This window comes from Heloderma suspectum, chromosome 4, assembly GCF_057233095.1.
Source record: "Heloderma suspectum isolate Gila_16-S chromosome 4, 16-S_ref, whole genome shotgun sequence".
In the NCBI taxonomy this organism is placed as follows: Eukaryota; Metazoa; Chordata; class Lepidosauria; order Squamata; family Helodermatidae; genus Heloderma; species Heloderma suspectum.
In genome coordinates this window covers 181876534-181884902 of record NC_139461.1, presented here as the reverse complement: position 1 = coordinate 181884902, position 8369 = coordinate 181876534, and positions in this window count along the sequence as shown.

Here is an 8369-nt window from a genome sequence, read left to right as displayed (position 1 = left end):
TCTGCAGGGCTATAGGTTTCTTATCCCTGACCTACCCAGGATTGTCTACTGGCAAATTCCTCCAAGATGTCAAAAATAGGGATACATGAGAGGTTCACTTCTGCTCACAAAGCGTGTGAGCGTGTCCTGCTCGAAGCTCCAAACAAAGCACAAGGATGCGCCTGACCCAAGTATTCACAAATTGTGGAAAACATGTTTGCATTCATCTCATTCCCAATTCCCAGCCCAATTTGCTCAAATTTCATAATTTGCACAGATTTCCTCAGTAGAGAGAATCAGCCCCACTTTAGTTTATGGAGGAAATTTGCACAAATTTGGGGGAAATTTTGCAAATCTCCCATTGTATCACTGCTGGATTTGCACAAGTTTCCTGTTTGCACAGAGTGAGCAGCAATTGTAAACACAAATTGGAATTGGGCAAAGATAAGCAGCAAGATGATGTTTGGTGAATCCTGGCAATCCCAAATGTCACTCGTTTGCCCCTCCCTACTCAAAAATCATTTTTATTTGGAGATGGGACCTCGGGATTCTGCCTCCAAAGCATGTGCTCTACCACCAAGTTGTTAGGCCCATATTTATTTTCCATTAAAAGTTATCACGTGAACTCACTCCTTGCTGACAAATGGATGTCAAAACAGGATCAGATCCTGGTTCATAAACTGGTTTGGAGGGACCCTTTAAAACACAGTTGCCCGGTTCAGATGTCACCAGAAACAATTATTTAAGAAACCAGGAAATCTTCACGGAAGCCGGATGTGCAAAGTGATGGTAAGGAGGGCAAATTGATAAACTTATGGTTTATTGGGGGATTGTTTTGTCAGAGCTGGGCCTTTGCATTATAGTCCATTTTTTATTTCTATAACTGGGCCCTCATCTTGTCTAACAAATGCTACAGACAAATAAGACATACAAAATGAGAGGCAATGAAACATTAAAAAAAACAAAACCCACCACCAACTGCATATACACAGAGCCAGCATCAAGGGTAGGCTGGTTGGGCACCTGCTGAGGGCCCACACCCCAGCAGGGGCTCACTGAAAGGAGCCCCCTGGAGTTGCTCCCCATAAGAGGAACCCTGCTGGATCAGACCAAGGGTCCATCTAGTCCAGCATTCTGTTCACACAGTGGCCAATCAGCTGTCGACCGGGAACCCCAAGCAGGACATGAGTGTAGCAGCACCCTCCCGCCCATGTTCCACAGCAACTGGTGTACTTAGGCATACTGCCTCAGGTACTGGAGATAGCACATAGCCATCAGGACTAGTAGCCACTGCACCATTGCAACCTAAGGGTTCACTTGCCTCTCTGGCCCAGGCAATGGTGCTGGTGAGAAGGGGAAGCACTAGATAACACTGCCTAGTTGCTGTGCCTATCAAGCAAGCAAGTGGTAGCAATAGTGAAAAAGATGAGGAGAAGCAATAGCAGCTGGTGGTAATGGTGGTGAGAAGGTGGACTCACTAAGGAAGGGGGACCATCGAGGGTGTCTTGCCTAAGAGCCCTCAAAAGCCTAGAGCTGGCACTGCATACACACAGCCATTCGAATCATGAAGCCTCAATAGGTGATACATAATCCATTTCCAACATCCTTTAGCCAGTGTGGTGTAGTGGCTAGAGTGTTGGACTGGGAGCCGGGAAATCCAGGTTCTAGTCCCCACTCGGCCATGGAAGCGCACTGGGTGACTTTGGGCCAGCCACACACTCTCAGCCCAACCTACCTCACAGGGTTGTTGTTGTGAGGATAAAATGGAGAGGAGGAGGAGGATAATGTAAGCCGCCTTGGATTCCTTGCAAGTGGAAAAAAGGCGGAATATAAATGCAATAAATAAATAAATAAATAAATAAATTTAGTCTGCCCAATGGACCACAAGGAGATAACAATCAGAAGGTTCCATTTATTAGACACAAATGTGTCTAATAAATGCACCAACATATTTTATTGGTTCAACTCAGGTTTGTGCCTCACTTGCCCTTGGTATTCCGCGACGTTTAAAATTCAGGGCACCCATTTTTAAACGTAGTGTTGATGGTATGAGGAAGATAGCTGTCAGGATTGTATCTGAGCCCATAGAGTCCCAAAGCAGCTCTGATTCTGAGGAAGACAGGCAATGTGTGGGGGAGGAACCTTCTCAGACCTCGGACGCGCAGCTGGAGGGGGAGCCCCCCCTTCTCACATCCCTGGGACAGCGAACCAGGCGTGGAAAGGGAACGACAACCTGAACTTTTAGACGCGAGGCACAGACGCAGGCACACGCGAGAGATTGCAGGGGCCGAGCTTTGGTGCTCAGCCCGATTGGCTCAACGTCAACAGCTGCGCCCAGAAGCATCCCGGGAGAGGGGGAGATCTTCCCCTTCCACCCCTTAACTTCAGATAATTGCCACCCTTTTCCCAAGCAGAGATCAACTGACGTACTTTCCCTTTGAACCCCTAGATGGCTGTTCCTTTGTAGTTCTCTGAGTCTCAAGCAATTAGCATCTGTATGCCTCATTAGGATAAATGGAATTAAAGCCTTGGAAAGCAGCCCTTTTGTCTGAGTGTTGATCTGGCTACTGGAGCATTCGGTAGGCAACAGGGGAACCCTGACAATAGCCATGACAAGGTTCAATATAAAACCATACGATTAAAACACAGAATGAGACCTGCCTTGTAAGAATTCAGCATTGCTGTATTTTCTGGGTAACAAGGATCACAGCAAAATGAGATTGTGTAAAGCAAAGCAGGGGTTTAAAGTCCATACATTGCACCATATTTCTCTTCCGACACCCTGACAAATTAGACTTTTTTTCCTTGTTGTTGTTGTTGCTGTGAATAGTCTGAACTAGCTATAGGCTAACTAGGCTAAGAAGCAGGATATATACAGGTAAGTCAGGGGGTAGAAGATAGGATGGGATCTGCTGGTAGTTATCTCAGTGATTTGAAATAGATCAGCAAGGCTTTCTTCCTCCCAGTCTCCCAGGTATTTGACAACAGCAATAATAAGGCTCCCCTACCATCCTTAATGAGGCTGTTAAAATGAAGAAAACCAGGAGTGGGTTTTTGTGTGTTATTCAAGTGTGATTTCAGTTGTTGTAGTGAAGACAAAAAGGCACCTCTTCCTTAACTTTTAGTGTATCATCTTTGCTCTGCTCCCACCCACCCATGCTCTCTCTCTCTCTCTCTCTCTCTCTCACACACACACACACACACACCATTTTGCACCTGACTCCAGTTGGTGGGTATCGGGGTTCACTTTCAAAACAAAGTAGATCCTGCAAGCTTGAAGTCTGCCCATCCCTGATGGAAGCAATAATACATACATACATACATACATACTTATGATGATGAAAGGCTGTGCCACGTAAGATCATGACATTGCAGAGTGCATCACTCAGGCACACCTACTGTTATCTGGGTCAGTATTCACAACTGCTACAGTGTAGAGGGATCGGCAGGCGGGAGATCATAATCCACTGGTGGACTATTGGCCCATTTCTGGTGGGGCGCCTAGCAGCACCTGCTGGTCATGGGGGTGCGTGTAAAGAACTAGGCTGGGTTGGCCTTGAGGTCTAATTCAGCAAGGCACTTCTTGTGTTCTTCTGAAGGTGTGCCTATTTGGCCCAGATTAGATAGGCCTTGGCCATTAAGAGATCTTAATGCAATATGCAATCTTGGTTTTAAATTCAACACACACACTGGTGGACTACAAAGATTCTAGTCTTTAAAAAAGCAGACCACAGGACTAAAATCAGCTCACCCCTTGTTTACAATCCCCACTTCAGCCATGAGTATGTATTTAAGTGGGTGGAAAGAGTGTATTCTTTTCTCAACTCTGATGAGCTAGAAATACTTTATAAGATAACTGAAAGGAATGTGGGTGGCTACCATTGTCCACTGCATCACACTCATTCAAACATTATCCTTTGCAAGGACATCCACTGAATTATTCAGCCGGAGTCACTTCCAATCTTGAGTATCTGAGGGATGAGGAATCAAGTGAGGTGCATTGCATTTGCAAAACAGACCTTGGACAGACCCCAAACACTTATCGCTTATAATGAACCCAGGAAGCCCCATCCTCCAGACTTGCTACTTTGGCTACTTCAGCACAGACAGCAGTACTTTGCTGAGCCAAGGAGACAAGAGGGTGCTTCACACCTCCATGTACAAATAACTTGACTTCGCCTCCCTTGAAGGCTTGCAGCTGAATGCATGAACCAATTCGACTGACAAGTATGGCATTACAGAAGACCTGGAGATTACCTGGAGATTAATCTCCCATAGCTCATCCTAGTCACCACGTGATAATATAGACCTCAAGCACGTGTGAACCAGCTCAGTGTGTCCCTTGGGACAGGAATTGAGGTTCTTGCTTGGGATGTATGGAAGACTCTTCACTACAATGCTCAGAACAGGCTGGGAAAATGTCTCCTCACAGAATTGGTTCTCTAACCCCGCCCCCCCACCTAACAACTGCCATAAGGGTGAAAACTGAAGTACAATTCAGTCACAGAGGATTCTCGCCATTAGTTTCACCTGGCTTTCAAATTGGCCCAACACTGGGATTCCCAACCTTTTGGGTCCAGTGGACACTTTTGGAATGTTGAGAAGGTATAATGGGCACTATCACAAAATGGCTACCATGGGAGGCATGTGTATCCACAAAATGGCAGCTTTGGTGGGTGTGGGCACTCCCAGGATATTCTTTACCTGGTTTTGCAATGAGTCTACACGTGTACATTCCAACAACCTGAATGTTGGGTCAAGCCATTAGTCTTACCTCTCCCTTCAGGCAGGCTCTCCTTTTTTATTTTAAGCAGCATGTTCACTTATTCATAAATATGTTAATCCTTAATTTTTAAAAAAATTAAGAACAGTTTATTTTATTATGTATTTATTTAAAACATTTTTGGCTGCCTTTCAGGGCGGAAGCCCTCCCAAGGCGGCTCACAGCAATAAAATATGTAACAGTTAAAGTATTAAAAGTGATAAAAACTTAAACACAATAAAATAACAATAAAACAACAATAAAAGCCAACAATAAAACCAGCAACAAGAACAGCAGCAGTCACATCAAGAGAAGACCACGGTAAAATGTTTTCAAGGCCTCCTTCAAGGCCTGCAATGACAGAGCATGGCGGACCTCCAATGGCAACTTGTTCCAAAGGTGTGGGGCCACTGCAGAGAAGGCCCTCTCACATGAGGTCACCCACTTAACTGCTCTGACAGGTGGGCAAATGAGAAGGCCCTCTCTTTCTGATCTTAAAGTGCAGGCAGGCTGATATGGGTGAAGGCGGTCCTCCAGGTAACTTGTCCCAAACCGTTTAAGGCAAAACTGCTGTGGGAATTGGGGGCAAGATGTGTTGGCCACACTATGTGTGCTAGCTGACTTTTGCCCAGTTCAAACTTATGCATCCAATCAGTTTTTCAGCAGTGCCCCAAGTGTCCTGCTTGAGCTCAGTCCAAGCCTGGCTCCTGACCAGCATGCAGCAGAGAATCTAAGTCAAAGAACAACAAAATGCAGAGTTCCAAACAGAGGCTGAGATCAAACCTGGAAAGTCAGTCCAGTAGAGAGCAGGATCCAATAGCAAGGTTGTTGTACAAAGCCCAAGGTCAAACACAGCTGAGAGAGTCAAGGGTGCAGGTGTGGGCTCAGGAACAAGGTCATGTTGATAGTTACGGGTCAAAAACATTGACATTTAACCAGGCAGCTGCATTACACAGACCTTAGAACACAGCTGCATTACACAGACCTTAGAGTTGTTCCAACAATGGATAAACCAGAACTAGAGGCTTATCTCGCCTGGTCTTCCAGAAGGCTACCCAGACCCAGCTGCAAAGCATTAGCCCAGCCCTCAAAGCTTCCTCCTCTTGAGGAGCCCTTTCTGTCCAAGGAGCCCACTTACTCCTGAGCAGTCTGGTTTTACTGGCCCCTTAGGCATGTGCTTCATTGACAGGAGGCCACCTGGTGCCAGTGTACTCTGTCTGGGTGAACGCTCAGCTTCCTCCTCCCACTCCGTGGCCGAGGCAGCTTTTGTAGGTTCTTGAGGGGGCCCATCTGCAGGCCCCTCAAGGCCCACTGTTGCTGAAGGGCCTGGTTGCACCAAATTTCTCCAGCATCCCTATCTTCACCTGAGGAAGAGACTTCCCGGCCCGAACCTAGATCACACACGACATCAAGTAAAGATACAATCATTCCAAGAGTGGTGAAGGAACTTCCAAACCAGACCCACTGCTCTAAAAATGTTGTGTCTGTCTTCCCCTGAAGTGTCAAGCTTTCTACGGTGTGAAACCGATATACAGGTAGTAATTTATGGCATACTTTGTTACCACTCTTTGCCAGGCTCCTATTTTATTCATCATCCCTGGGATGGGAAATCCAGATATCCCTATAGCTTCTATTTCATTATTAGGATGTAAAAGGTTTACCTCATCACTGGTTTCTTGAATGCTGGAAGGAGACTGAGATCCCAACAACTGTTCGGGGGGGGGGGGACTATTCTGGATTCAACCCTAAGGTGTTCAGAAGTGTGCGTGTTTTAAAAGCAATTGCTATTACTCAGGCATTAACATTGTGACTATATACAATAACACTATTGATATGTACATTTTCAACCTTATTACTGAGCCATCAAAGAGAGCATAGCATTTTTAAAAAGTGTTTTATGAGTTGGCTGAGGCGTATTTCAGTTTGGGAATAGCACATAAAAATGTGTTGCATCATAAATAAGGCTGGGATGGGAGTACACAAATTGAGAATATTACTCTTCTTATATATCTCAAAAGTAAACTGAGTGAGAGCTACCGTCTCAATAGCTCCCTGCTGATAATTGCAGGAGCACATTTTTAAATGGGTTTCCAACTACCTACCTGTGCTCAAAATCTTTTTCATTTTGTTCAGTCTAGTCTACAGTAGCTGTCAGAATTATGGCAGGTTCAGGCAAACTTCATGGCACATACAGGTTACATGCAAAGGGGGAGTGAGGTCACACTTCAGCATCCCACCCACCAGACATACATGTGGGTGTAACATTAGCATAAAACCTACCCAAATAAAACCCGACATGCTTGGGTCCAAATCATGTTGCTGGGCTGCATGTGGGTTATCAACTGTGCAGTTCAAGCCTATGCAGATTGGAATTTATGTGCAGATATCACACCTGTGTGTACAGAATGGCCCAAAAGTAGGTGTACAGCTGTTTAGAATGTTGATGGGAGGAGGGGAGAATGTGTGAGTAGACGATGTGTGGGTGGAGTCAGAATGACAGTTGGGAAGAGTGAGTGACAGGGAGTGACAGTTAAATCAGTTAAGTGCAGAGAGTGAGGGGAGTGAGGCCCTTAAGTAGGTATACAGTTGTTTAGTTGTTTCGTTATTTTTTTTACTGATATTGTGAATGATGGCAGCGAACTTGAGTCAAGAACAAAGAAAGTGGATTCTAAAGCAGTACTGGAAGACTGAAAATTCTCTCCCCCTCCCATCAACATTCTAAACAACTGTATACCTACTTTTGGGCCACCCTGTATATTTCCAATGGCTGACATGCCTGGGCGTTAAGACAGGAAAATATTATCTCACTCCTTCACCACATAGATGGGCCCAGTGTTAAGCGTAAGCATGGATTGCAACATCCAGCATGGCCAGGGTCAGCATCAAGGGAAGGCCTGGCTGGGTACCTGTTGAGGGCCTGCATCCCAGGAGGGGACCATTGGCAAGAGCCCCCTGAAGTTGCTCCTCCTCATCACCATTGCAACCTGCTTGTTCACCTGCCTCTTGCCCTGGCCTAGACAACAGTGGTGGAGGAGCAATAGGTGTCACTGCATATTTGCCCACCAGCTCTCTTCCTGTCAAGCAAGCAACTGTTAGCAATGACAGGAGAGAGGATGAGGAGCAAAAGCAACTGGTGCCAATGGTGGTAAGAAGGACGTCTCACTGAGGGAGGGGGCCATTGAGGGTGTCTTTCCAAGGGGCCTCAAAACCTGGAACTGAAGCTCCACACAGAGACTAGGGGCAGTTCCGGGTTTGAGGGGGCCCTGGGCAAAGTGACCTCTCATGGGGCCTCCTCTGTTGGTGGGTACCTCAGACTGACTTGGTGGTGGCAGGCAATGGCTGTACCTTGAGCAGCACTGGGCTTTTTGGCTGGTCCTAATAAAGGTAGTGCTCCACTATGAATTCTGGAGGTTTTCTTCTCATGAACTAATAGAGGTGTGTGGTTTGTTTGTTTTTTTTCCCATGAACTAATTTGTTTTGTTTTATGAGGGAAAGCGGTAGCTCAGAAACACGAGTGTGTGCTTGAGAAAGATGTCTGAATGAACTGCAACAAGAAAGAATGAAAATATTGTAGAGTATAATACTCATTTGGAAATAGGAAGTGTTTCCCTATAGACAGTACTATGGT